Source organism: Cryptomeria japonica, chromosome 10, assembly GCF_030272615.1.
Source record: "Cryptomeria japonica chromosome 10, Sugi_1.0, whole genome shotgun sequence".
Lineage (NCBI taxonomy): Eukaryota > Viridiplantae > Streptophyta > Pinopsida > Cupressales > Cupressaceae > Cryptomeria > Cryptomeria japonica.
Window position 1 is genome coordinate 130,423,710 of NC_081414.1, and position 12,663 is coordinate 130,436,372.

The following is a 12,663-nucleotide window of genomic DNA, read 5'->3' on the forward strand; positions in this document are numbered from 1 at the left end:
GATCATGAAAGGGTATTCGAAGGATCCCAATACGAGCTTTAAATTCACCCCATATAATGATATCACTGGCTATGCAGTATTTGGAGATCTTTGGATATAGGTCCAAGTATGGATGCCCATTAGTGTGAATGACAAAAGACAAAGAAGCGAGGGGAAGTAGAAAACTACAATGAAGACATCCTAATGGGAAGAGATACCCTATGAATTTGGAGTCACATGTATTTGGACTAGACATTAGAAGCAACTAGTGAAACTCCAGGCCTAAGGCTATTTCGAATGAGGTAGGCCACCCCTCCAAAGCCATGAACACCACCAAATCTTCGAGTGTCATGGTGGAAGGCCAAGATCCAAAAGCAAATAGTAACAAATGGGAGAGTCAGTTTAGCGCTCTCATGGGTTTCAATGAGGAAGATAAGATTGTGGGAAGTAATCACATCTTGGAAAGTACCTGGTGAGGACCATATAGAAACATTGCAATTCCAACAAGTAATGGAGATGCGATTGCCACTCACTGAGACCCAAGGTCCTCATCATGCTAATGGTCTAGAGTGTGACCACCCAGAGGGAGTGAAGTGCCATGCCCCCGATCTGATATCCAATAATCAACGAACCTAAGTGTGAAATTGTCTTACAAAGTAAGACCTCACAATTTCACAAGATCAAACACTATACCTCAATCACTTATCTTATGTAAGGAGGCTTGCTAGATATTAAACAACATCAGTCTTAAGGATCGATCCTTCTTCCCCTATGGTGCAGCGATCATCATGGAAAGACACTGACAGTGAACCATAAACATTGATATAAATATTAACTCAGTTCACTGCAATCAGGGAAAAAGAACAAACCATAAATAGAAGCGTTCTCATTAATTATTTATAGTGTTTACTAGTGGCACTGACAAGTGTTGTTATCAATCCCTGAAGGGTGCAGTTCTTCACAAGGTTCCAATGGTTATGAAAAGTCAACATATGAAGGGACATCTTTTAAGGCTGTGACTTTATGAAAGGACATGACCTCTCATCCCAATGGAGAGATATTTATAGTTATACAATAAACTGACCACTCCCAGAAGGCATCAAAGGGATGGAGACAGATAATATATGAGTTATTAATACTCAGTAAGATTGATCAGATCAAATCAGAACTGTTATTAAGTTACAGGCAGTAACATCTTTTTTCTTGGTGGTATGCATGGGGATGTGCTTATTCTTATGCAGAATTTAGTAGTAATATTAATAATATTAATATAGAATGCAATATGTATGACAGTCATACTTAATTTCATATATAGTCATAATAATTGAAAGACAAATATATTCACAGCCTAAGTACTTAATCAATTCTAATTCTATTCCCCAAGGGAGACGGGTGCTGTTAGGAAGAGGCAGAGTAAATCCACTCCAAGATGAAAGCGCCCCAAGGATGAAAGGACTGATGTTCCTGACGTCTGGGCTGAATTAGGGATGTGGTGTCATAGCACCCTAGACAAGCCAATGCCCTCTTCTGGGATTAAGAATGAGAAGGGATTAGGAATTAGGACTGGAGTAACGACAACATTAAGTTGAATTATAGACAACTTTAATTATCTACTCCGAATTAATGTAATATACTAGGTAGTGTTGGTGTCTGTTTTATCATCTACCAAACATTAGGATAGGATACCCGAAGGTATTCTATCCTCTCCTGAAAAATCACTACTGATTCCAAGGTCTATATGTGCAAACAAGCGACTTTCGTGGAATAGCTTCTTGGGTAGTGTATGCTGAAATTTCAAGGGGGACTTACGTTTGACAAGTATCTTGAACTGCTGGACTTAGATGGATTTAGCAATTTTAGGCTCTTCTCTTTTTTTGGGAATTTTCTGGGATTTAGACTTTCAAAAGAAATGGAAAAAGGGAGATAGGGTTCAGGAAGGCTAATCTAATCCTATGAATTCTGGAGACGGTATCAACTGGGTGCCCTCGAGAAACCAAACCTTGCTTTGCCACACTAGGGACAACTACACAAGGCCGGTGCAAACTTCAATGGGTTGTGCTTATGATTGAGATGTTGGGATGCACAAGGGATGGGCTCAGACTAACTTTGCACGGTGAGATGGAAATCATCCATACACCAAAAGTATGAGCGGAGATACACCATCAATTGACACTTATCAAATCCTTCATTCAAATTAACAACAATGAAAGCAAATCTAAATTAATTCTAACTAAGTGTTGAGGCAATTGAAACCATGCAAATCATTCAAATAATAGAGATTACAAAGCAGCGCACATGCAATATATTATCTGGAAATGACCTTAAGCAACAATACATCAAAAACCTCACTCTCCAAATGAGAGGAGGTAGCCTTATATAGTTTTCAAGAATAAATGAACGGCCGAGATCAAACAGTGATCAAGGGCCCAGATTGAAAGCTATAAACCCTAATTATGGTTTCCCAAAACTAACTACCCTCGACCAATTACATTTGGGACACTTGTCCTTCTTGCTAAATATGAACCATCAATGAAAATAGAAGGTTGTTGCATTGTGAAGTGTGCCCTTCTAGAAGCTTCTGGATAAGTCAGGTTCATTGAACCTGGACATGCTGACTTGGAGCGATCTGATTGGTTGGAAAATGACGAGGCGCCACCTCAACGTGTTGGATGTCTTTCTTGAATTCTCCAATTTGTGTCAAGAAATCTTCTACATATGGAAATTTGATTCCTTCTTGTCGCCATTTGATTCTGCTTGGGAGCTTGTCCTTTTTAATTCCTTCAGGAGATGAAATTCTTCAAGAAGTTGGAAGTTTATCTAACTTTTCCATATTTTCACCAAGTGTGAGAACTTTTCTTTCTTGATGCCTTGAGATTCTTTCAAGTGCCTCGAATTTGGAGAAGAAAGCCCCTTGTAAAGTTTTTCTCATACTTAGCCAAATTTTGGCCCTCTCTATACTCGTACGAACCTTGCTCGTGGTCCCGTCTTCAATTCTGAATTTGGCTCGAAACTCCATTCGTGTTTTCTGTGATGATCCTGCCTTCAGTTGCCAATTTATGTTGTGTGGGAGGAGAGTAAAAGCTCTAGATAACCCCTTGCAAATATGAAATGATGGGATCAAGTTGTTCAGGCATACGCTATGATCATGTCCTTCTTCTCGATACCTTGACATGCCTTCATCATAATTGAGGAAATTGGAATTTTCTTTGTGAAACATTTCCCATACTTAGCCAAATTTTGGCTATCTTCACGCCCGGATGAACCTTACCTGTGAACTTGTCCTCAATCTTTTGTTTGGCTTGAAACTCCAACTGCGATCTCTATGATGATCCCGCTTCTATTTCCTCCTGCGACCTGTAAAACCAAAGGAAAATAAGTTAGAAATCTGTCTTGGATTAAAGAAAATTGAGGCTGCGAACGACTAAGTGTTTGGAAAATTTCACTTCATTTTCATACTTAGCCATGAGAATGGGATTTTCACATGTAAATTCTCCAACCTTCAAGATAGTTGTGATCACAATCCAACACCAAGTGTTATAACTCCGAAAATTTCTTATACTTAGCCAAAAAAATGATTTTCCTCCCTTAGAAATTCAAACGAATTCACTAAAAATCATTTCTCAAACTCTGGAAAAACTCAGAAAATACATAAATCTGCATCATGAATTTAGTTTCACCTTCAAAAATACTCAAAAATTCAGGAGAGATTCAATAATTCGTCCTTACACTGGTTGTTTTTCTCCAAAAATCTGTGAAACTTTTGTCAAAAAAAAGTTTATCCAACTTCCAGCAATATCCAAAACTTTCTCCAGATGAACTCCAAACCGAAAGTATTTTACTATGCTCTCCTTAATATTTTCGAACTTCTTGGTGTAGAAATGAAGTTTACAACGAAGTATTTGTAAATAAAGTTAAATCCTCAATCAGAAACCCTTAAAATCTTCCAAATCATGTTTCCAATTTTAACTTTATTCTTTTGGAAAGTGTTGTCATGTTTCCAAACTCGAAGAAAATATCTTCCAAAAGTTTCCAATTTGGCTATAAGTTCGAAATATTTATTAATCTTCCAATATTCTCTTAAAAAAAAAACTTTCCATTTTGGTTTTAAGTTCGAAATCCTTATCAATCTTCCAATATTCTCCTTTTAAAAACTTTCTATTTTGGATTTAAGTTCGAAATATTGAAGGATTTTCATGACATCACTGGCATCTTGTTGATTTTGTTTGACTTTTCAATGCGTAGGTGGACTTTTGAAATTTATCTCCATCTTCTCCAAGGTATGGCGGACTTTGGAGACCTTTCCTCATGGCTCTCTTCAAGGCAAAATTTTTGGCTAAGGCATGGGGCGGACTTTAGCCTTTGCTCCTACATGGTGAAATTTTGGCTAAGGCATGGGGCGGACTTTGAAGGTCTCTCCTCATGGCTCTCTTTACCCTTGGCAAACTTTAAACTTGGCACCTCCTACCTTGCTCTCTTACTTTGGCGGATTTGGGAGAGGGCTCCTACATGACCTCCATCTTGGGCGGACTTTGGTGGTCTCTCATCTTGGGTGGACTTTGGTGGTGTCCCCAACTTGAGCGGACTTCTATCATCTCTCCCACCTTGGGCGGACTTTGGAGACACCTCCTCGTGGCTCTCTAACCTATGGCGGAGTTTAGACTTGGCTTCTCATCACTTGGCATGCTTGGGCGGACTTTAGGCTACACCCCTATGCACCCTACACATACATGGCGGACTTTGGAGTTGCTCCATGCAAGGCAGACTTTAGGCAACACTCCCACCTTGAGCGGACTTTGGAGACACCTCCTAGGGCGGACTTTAGGCATCCCTCCTCTTGGGCGGACTTCAAGCATCTCTCCCATCTTGGCGGAGTTTTGGTCTACCTCCCAACATGGCGGACTTTTAGACATCTCCAACATGGGTGGACTTCTAGACCTTTGCTCTTCAAGGCGGACTTTTGGAGGCTCTCAAGAGGGCGGACTTTGGAGAGTGCTCCCACATGTTTGGGCGGACTTTGATCACTCCTCCTCCTTAGCCTCCCAACCTTGGGCAGACTTTGGAGAGTGCTCCCACATGGCCTCCAAATGCATGGCGGACTTTGGAGAGGGCTCCATCATGACCTCCATTGTTGATGTTATTTGGCTAAGGCATTGGGGCGGACTTTGAAGTTAGCTCCCACATGTCCCCTTTAGCCTTGGCGGACTTTAGACTTGGCACCCACATGACCCCTTTAGCCTTGGCGGACTTTGAGGCGAGCACCCATGTGACCTCCCAAAACATGGCGGACTTCAGGCAAAGCTCCTTTGTGGCCTCTCTTGCATCGTGGTGGGGTTTGAACCTGCAAAAATACTTCAAAACCCTTGTTAGCCAGACTTAGAATAGTTTTCAAAGAAATTTCAAAATTTCACAGTTTAGTCTAATTTAATCGGATTAACTTGAAATTTGAAATCCATGCCTAGGTGGATCATGTGAAGTAGCAAAAAGCCTAAAATCTAGGGATTTAGCTTTTTAGGTCGAAACTTGGAATTTTTGAGTTCCGGTCGAAGCTGGTCAATGGTGCAAGTGTAAACCCTAGGTTTGCATCCCGAAAAAGCAAAAAGCCTAAAATCTAGGGATTTAGCTTTTTTAGGTCAAAACTTGGAATTTTCGAGTTTCGGTCGAAGCTAATCAGTGGTGCAAGTGTAAACCCTAGGTTTGCATCCCGAAAAAGCAAAAAGCCTAAAATCTACGGATTTAGCTTTTTTAGGTCAAAACTTGGAATTTTCGAGTTTCGGTCGAAGCTAGTCAGTGGTGCAAGTGTAAACCCTAGGTTCCCATTCCGAAAAAGCAAAAAGCAGACATCCCTAAAAAATAGGGAAAACTTTCTAAAAATAGCCATACCGGGGATTGGGCTAAAAATGCCAAAAACGAAACTTCCTAAAAAATAGGAAAAAGCAAAAAAGCAAACTTTCTAAAAATAGAAAGTTGTCCAAATTCGTCCAAATCAATTGCGATCTTCGTCCTTTGGCCTTTCTAAGCACTCTGGTGGTGTTCACACTTCGGAATCACATAACTTGCAAAAACTAACTTTCAATCATTAGGGCCTGAAATGCTCTGAACTGGACAAGGCTTGGTGAAACTGCAGCAAAAGGTCATAGGACACTAACAAAAACCCTAGAAAGCAGGAAAAGAGAGGGTCCCCATTTGCAATGGGGCGATGTGTGAAAAAGGTCACAACAGGTAGTAATGTATGTTTCCTTTTGGGAATTGACAGCCTATAAATAGGGGACATTACAGGGAAGTCATGAATGATGGCTCAACCGTTCCATGTAACAGCCCACTCGTTCTCTTTCCTAGCAGCTACAACTTGGGTATAGGCTTTCCGATATCCTTCTACAAAAATTCTCGTAAGATCAGCATCTAAATATATGTTTCGAGGGAGAAGCACTTTCACTTTTCTCTAAGAGCTTGTAGACAGCCCTTGGTTGTTTGAAAGTGGATGACAAGAGTGTTGTCAGAAGCGCCAAAGCCTTGTGGAAAGAGATATCCTTCAAACCAAAAGATTTGTGCAAGAATGCATGACCGTCTTGTAAGGGATTAGTGAGCTTAGGTAGACCATGAACACAGAAATTCAATGCCTTAGTTTGTCACACCCTTTCTTCCTCAAATTTGGCTTGAACAACCATCTCAACAACAAGAAATGCCTTCTTTCCTAGGACAACTTGCACCCATGAAGTATGTTCTTTGACCTATTTTTGGATAGACTTTTGCTGGGCCTCTATTGCTTTTTAAAGATGTTCATGTTGGGTGATGATCTCTGACTATTTATTCTAAATTTCAGAAATTATATCATTATGCTGTTGTAAATAAGAAGACTTGCTAGTAGCTTGAGCCTGTTCAAGATAGGTGATTTGGACCTACAAATTAGCAATGATGTCATCTTTTTTCTTTAGCTGCTTCTGAAACAGCGATATCAACTCTCTGAGTTCATTCCTGAGGCTTTTGATCCCAGACAACCTCCTAAGGCTGCCATATTTATTGTGTGGGGACAGTGCCTTGAGACGAGGAGTTTTAATCAACTCCATACACTTAGAAATCATGCAAAGCAGGGAGCTGCACAGCAGAACCCCCATCTACAAACCAGAACACCCAAAATTTGGCTAGCAGTGTCTCATGCCCTAGTTGTATGTTGTTTTTCAAACAAAATAATAAGAATTTTTATTCTGTCTACAAATATTACAAACTTTTGGCATGCCCTAGCCAGCTTGATGAACGTCTGTAGAAACAGCTGCTGCAAATTTCAATTGGAAAAGAAAAATCACAACCCTACCACAACTTATAGCAAACTGTGACTATTTCTGTCGTGATTTTTAGCTACCTTTGCATCTGTAAAAATGCCTGTGTTATGCTATGAATTTCAGCTTGTTTGACCCCGCAATAATGGATTAATTCCATGAATCTTGACCTCATGACCCCCAAATCTATGGCTTCTGTGTCTACACGAGTTCATGACCCAAAATATACATAGGTGTCTATGCTTGAAGACATTATTTTTGTTTTTATTTGAGTCCATTCTTGAAGATTCTTGGTTAAAAGTTTAGACACAAACATTCAAGGGATGTAAAAAAGATGATAACCAAACCACAGTAATTGTTGTAGAGATAACAAATAAAAAGAGGTTGCCAAACAGAGGAATAACTAGGCAGCTTATAAAATTAACAAATTTGCCATCGATTTGCACCTTAGGAGTGCACAATGAAAGTGAACATGAGGAACAATTATACACAAATACTAAATAGAGATATGTATCTGCAGTTTATGGAACAGCATGATCATCATAGGAATAGTAACAAGCAAAAAATATTTTGCAAGATATGAATTTGGTAAATTTGAAAAGTCAAAGGTAATTACTAATTTGTAATAGATTTAATTAACTTTCTCACAGTAGCAATGTTCTTGTAGCATTGACCAAAATCATTTTGCTTGTGTTTTTGGGCATTAAATTTATTTTCTACATGTTTTTTTGCATTCAACCCTTTCTGATTCCAAGAGTAGCATGTCAAATAAATCAATTTGTAAATGACTTAAGAATACCAGCAGCAGCTATGATACCTTAATGAAAAATTAAGGAGATGTAAACAATTCCATTTTTTTACAAAGTTGCATGGTTAAGTGCTTAAGCCATTAATCTGCCAAATAAAAACCAAATCTAACATTTAAGACCATTTGTTTAAAATTATGTTCAAGTACACCTTATCAGTTGTAGCTTGACTACAATGGCCTGATTTATCATTTATGTCGATAAAAGCTAATTAAGGCCCTCAAAATTTATATGACTTAACATAAGTCATTCCGCCTATGATTGTTTAACAAAAAAGCCCTATCTTGATTAAGACCTTATAAAACCTTACCACAATGATGTTAGCCCTAGAATAATCTTCCAATTAAAAAAAATATTTTAACTATGCTATCATTTTGACTTACGGGTAATAATGTTATAGTCCAAAAAGAAGGCAGGGCATAATCTATTAACAACTATTTGAGTAACCATCTAGCATTATCACATACCATCCATGTTTTAATTTCTTTGACAAGTTTTTACAATCAACTGCAGTCTTCCTAGACTGTAGGAACATAAGTTGCAAGCAATCACAACAAACAAGAACATCGTGAAGAAAAAGGTGTCATGAACAGAAGCAAGAGCATAAGAAGGTACAGGATGTTATGCAGGTGCAGGATGTTGCGGGGGTGCAGATAGTCAGGGATTGGGATTCTCTACATGTGGAAAACATGAGTTAGTCCACTCATACAAATAGATGGAAGGATAATTCCCACATAAAACAGACTATTTGAAGAAGACAATTCAAAACTCAGATTCTCACTTTAGCAGAGTGAACAACATCAAGGGACCTCTTGACTTTTGCAGACAAGGAAAAGAAGTCCATATAATTCAAAAATGGTTGTCTTCGTGCTTTAAGTTTAGATGATGAGCTGATTATTGAATTAATCTGAAAGCATCAGACCAACATCATATCACTCAAGAAATTGAGGCACCTATCAAAGACCTGGTTCAAAATTTACTGGAATACAGCCAAAAGAGGAGGGTTTGATTAATTGGGTAGCATATCATTGGCTGGTCACATGAGTGAATCGAAGATTGGACCTAAAAGTTTCCAACATCAATCTTTGTTTAAGAAGAGGATTGTGCTGCCTTATTTGAAAGAGTCCCATGATTCCTGAGCTAGTCAAGTTTGTTCATGAAGTTGTGGATGCCATACTTCGATTTCTCTCATAAGGGCTGGTGTAAATTTTAAACCTTCCATTACCACTGTGGAATGACAAGTACTGGGACAAAAAATGCAGAGTCTCCAGAATGTTTTATATGCATAACTTCAGCTACAAACACAAAAAACTTATTTCCTATGCTAGCATTTGCAATTAAGCTGACTTCATTCAGATTTTGAAGTAAAAAAAAAATCTTGTTAAAAACTTCTGAAGGGCTTTCGAAGTGAACAAACTGTTAGGACAGTCGAGTTTCCAATTCTATTGGAATAGGTAACTTGGACAGCCATGAGGAGTTAAGGGATATCACTTTATTATTATTATTCTTTGGATTATATGCAATATTTGTTGTAATGGCATTGAATGAGATAAGTTACAAAAGAGGCCAAAGATTAAGAGTTATGGAGCATCTTTTCCAAGATAGGCTATGACAATGCAAATTAATGCACTCATGGAGCACCTAGAAATGGGAAATTGGGCTTAGGGACATCTTATGATAGAATCTATGACATGTTAATGTGTAAGAGAGGTTACTCTCAATTTTAGAGACCACTCTCATGTAGTAATTGTAAATGGTATTGTTTTACGGTGGTTTTCTGAAACCCTTAAGTCTATATATTGAAGGCTTGGTATGGAGGAGAAATGATTATTTGCTTGTACACTCACACTACTGGAATGTTGCCGAACTAAAGAAAATTGTATGGGTTGTATTGAAGTACTTTTTTCTACTTGATTAATACAGGTTTGGCATCTCTTCGGTGGTGATTTTTTTTCCTGAAAGGGTTTGTCCAAGTACATCCGGTGTCCTGTGCTTATTGATTTCTTAATGTTGTTTTACATAATTCTCCATATTCTGTTTTGGTTTTAATGGTTAATCACATGTATAAATAATCAGGTTAATTGGATTTGCAAAGTTTATGCTTATATAATCACTATTATTGTTCACTCGTTTTCTCAACACAAACCATCGCCTATGAATTCGCCCCATTTCTCACCCTCCCTTACCGTCAAGAATAGTATGGATAACTTGGAGATAATTTAAAAATGGATGATAACATAAGAGTGTAAAATCCCGCTAAGATTTTTCCCAAAAAAATTTTAATCTTTACTCTGAGTATTGGTCAACAGTTTGCTTGATGGTTTGGGTGCAATGTTTTCAGGGTTTCAGTTTTGCTATTGACTGGTAATATTATGCTATACAATTAAACTTCAGAATTAAAGAGAAATGCATATAGACTGAATATTGAAGATTACCAATTGTAAATTCAATATTAACAGCAGACAAAGAACAGAAATACAGGGAGCTGACCTTCACTTGCAAAAACCAGTCTGTGATGGCTTGAATATTGCTCAGAAATTACAAATAATAATCTACCATTTAATACTCAGAAATTATACAGCAGCAACTATGAGGTACATTAAGCTCCAAGTATTTCCTTTATCTCTGTCCACGTACAGGTCTACAGCCAAGGCTAATGGCAAGAAGGGAAATAAGCAGAGAGTATCCTTCAAATATGAATATCAGTCATGGCTGGAATAATGTTGCAAATGTATTGAGCATGAACAGCACTATGATAAGCTTTGAATCCCAACAACCTCAGGAGTCCCGACTTGAATGCAAGATTAATGGCCACGCCCAGACAGAAATGTTCTGGTCATTCCCGCGACTCCTATCCAGCTCCAGGGACCAGAGATAAACCAGCCAGAGAGAATACCAAGTCTTGAAATAGAGGAATAAATCGTTCCCAAACTCTTTGAATGTATGTTCTTCGCTGTGCATGACCAGCAGAAAGCTCACGTCCCAATCACTCTTCCTCTTAACCCTACGTCATGGATACAAGCTTTACTCGATTTCCTTAGCCACAAGTATAGTTCTAGAGGTAATGATGAATGGAAACGCCCACCAAAAAATCCCGACACCCTCAAAATCTGCTTGATGCAGCTAGCATAGACATAGAGATGCCACACAAGCCTCCAATATGCTAACTTAAATTCGACTCCGAGTGTCTTATGTTCTTGCCAAATCAGATAGAAATCTAAAAAAGCAAATATCGATACCAAATGAAATCACAACACCCTCAATTTGTCTTCAAAGAAGACATCACCAAATCATCAAACCTCAACTTTTGAATTGAACTATCAAATTTGGGCGCCTTTGTTAAATCACTAGGTAGTGAAAGAATTTTTCACCACTTAAAACTGATATTTTTAAGAGGGTTTTCGTCGTCTAACCATGTTCCCTCTTTTAAACTATTAAGAGTTTTAGTTAGAGAAAAGTAGAAAAGTTTTTTCTAAATTTTTTGAGAAAATTCAACTATAAAAAATCATTTTATCCATTAAATAAGTCTTATTACTTAGACATTAGATTTGTCTGACTTTTTATTTGCATCAACGTTTCGGATCACACCCCATGGTCTTGATATATCTGAGACATTAGATTTGTGTGAACTTTTATATGCATCAACGCTTTGAATCACACTCCATGATCTTGATGATGGATCATGGAGTGTGATCCGAAATGTTAATGCCAATAAAAGTTCACATAGCTAAATCCAAAAGCACAACAAGAAGTCTTATATCCCTAAAAAGTGATTTAATTCATTTTAAAAATATTTTTGGTACTTCAAGTCACTTTTCTACATCCCAACATTTAAAACTTTTCATCTCGGTTCCAACGAGTTATGACACTAAGGTGCCTATTAAAATATTTTAATAAAATAACAACCTTAGTAAAATTAATTAATTATAGCTCAATATTACTCTCAAGTTACCAAAATGGTCGAAATACATCGTAATTGAAAACTATTTGCACAAGATAATATTGATGATGAATGATGATAACTAGACCCAATAAGATGACTAACTATAAATAGACGCTCTCTCCAAGAATCTTGGAAAACACATTGGACGCTGAAAATAATATCTGAAAGTGTCATATGTGTCCTCTAAACCATTTGAGCTCACTGTTAACATCAAAAACCCACTTTAATAAGGTTGACACACACCGAGAAAGTCACTGCCAACAACAAAGCAAGAGAACTTGAAAATGGGGACATTACAAAGAGCTATCATAAACAAATCTTTAGAACCTTCACCATAAGATCTAGTAAAAAGAAAGGTTTGTCATTACAAACCCAACTCACTTCATAATACCCGACTAGTAAATCCCTCCCAGAAATTGAAGATAATTCATTAGAAGACTTCCCCATTCGTTCAAGAGAATTGAGCAAAAATAATAGCTGACCAAAAAGTACCTCCATCAGAAAAAGGGAAAATAGAACAAAAAATCCAAATGTCATGTGTGCCATTAGTAAAAGAGGTCCAAGTTAGAGGTAGAGATGTTTAAAGAGTAGGGGCTCTCCTTTATTGATCGCCACATCAACCTCAATAGACGAGGCTTTGAACAAGGCCAAATCTCAAGCA

General features: G+C 37.9%; 1 protein-coding gene across 1 annotated transcript in view; it reads right to left on the bottom strand.

The window, feature by feature from the left end:
- Positions 1-11,373, bottom strand: part of LOC131030918 (uncharacterized) — a 29,890-nt gene extending 18,517 nt beyond the window's left edge. The window contains exon 1 of the mRNA XM_057961884.2: positions 10,550-11,373. The gene's annotated coding sequence lies outside the window, so the exon portion shown is untranslated. The remainder of the gene's footprint in view (positions 1-10,549) is intronic.
- Positions 11,374-12,663: the final 1,290 nt, after the last annotated feature.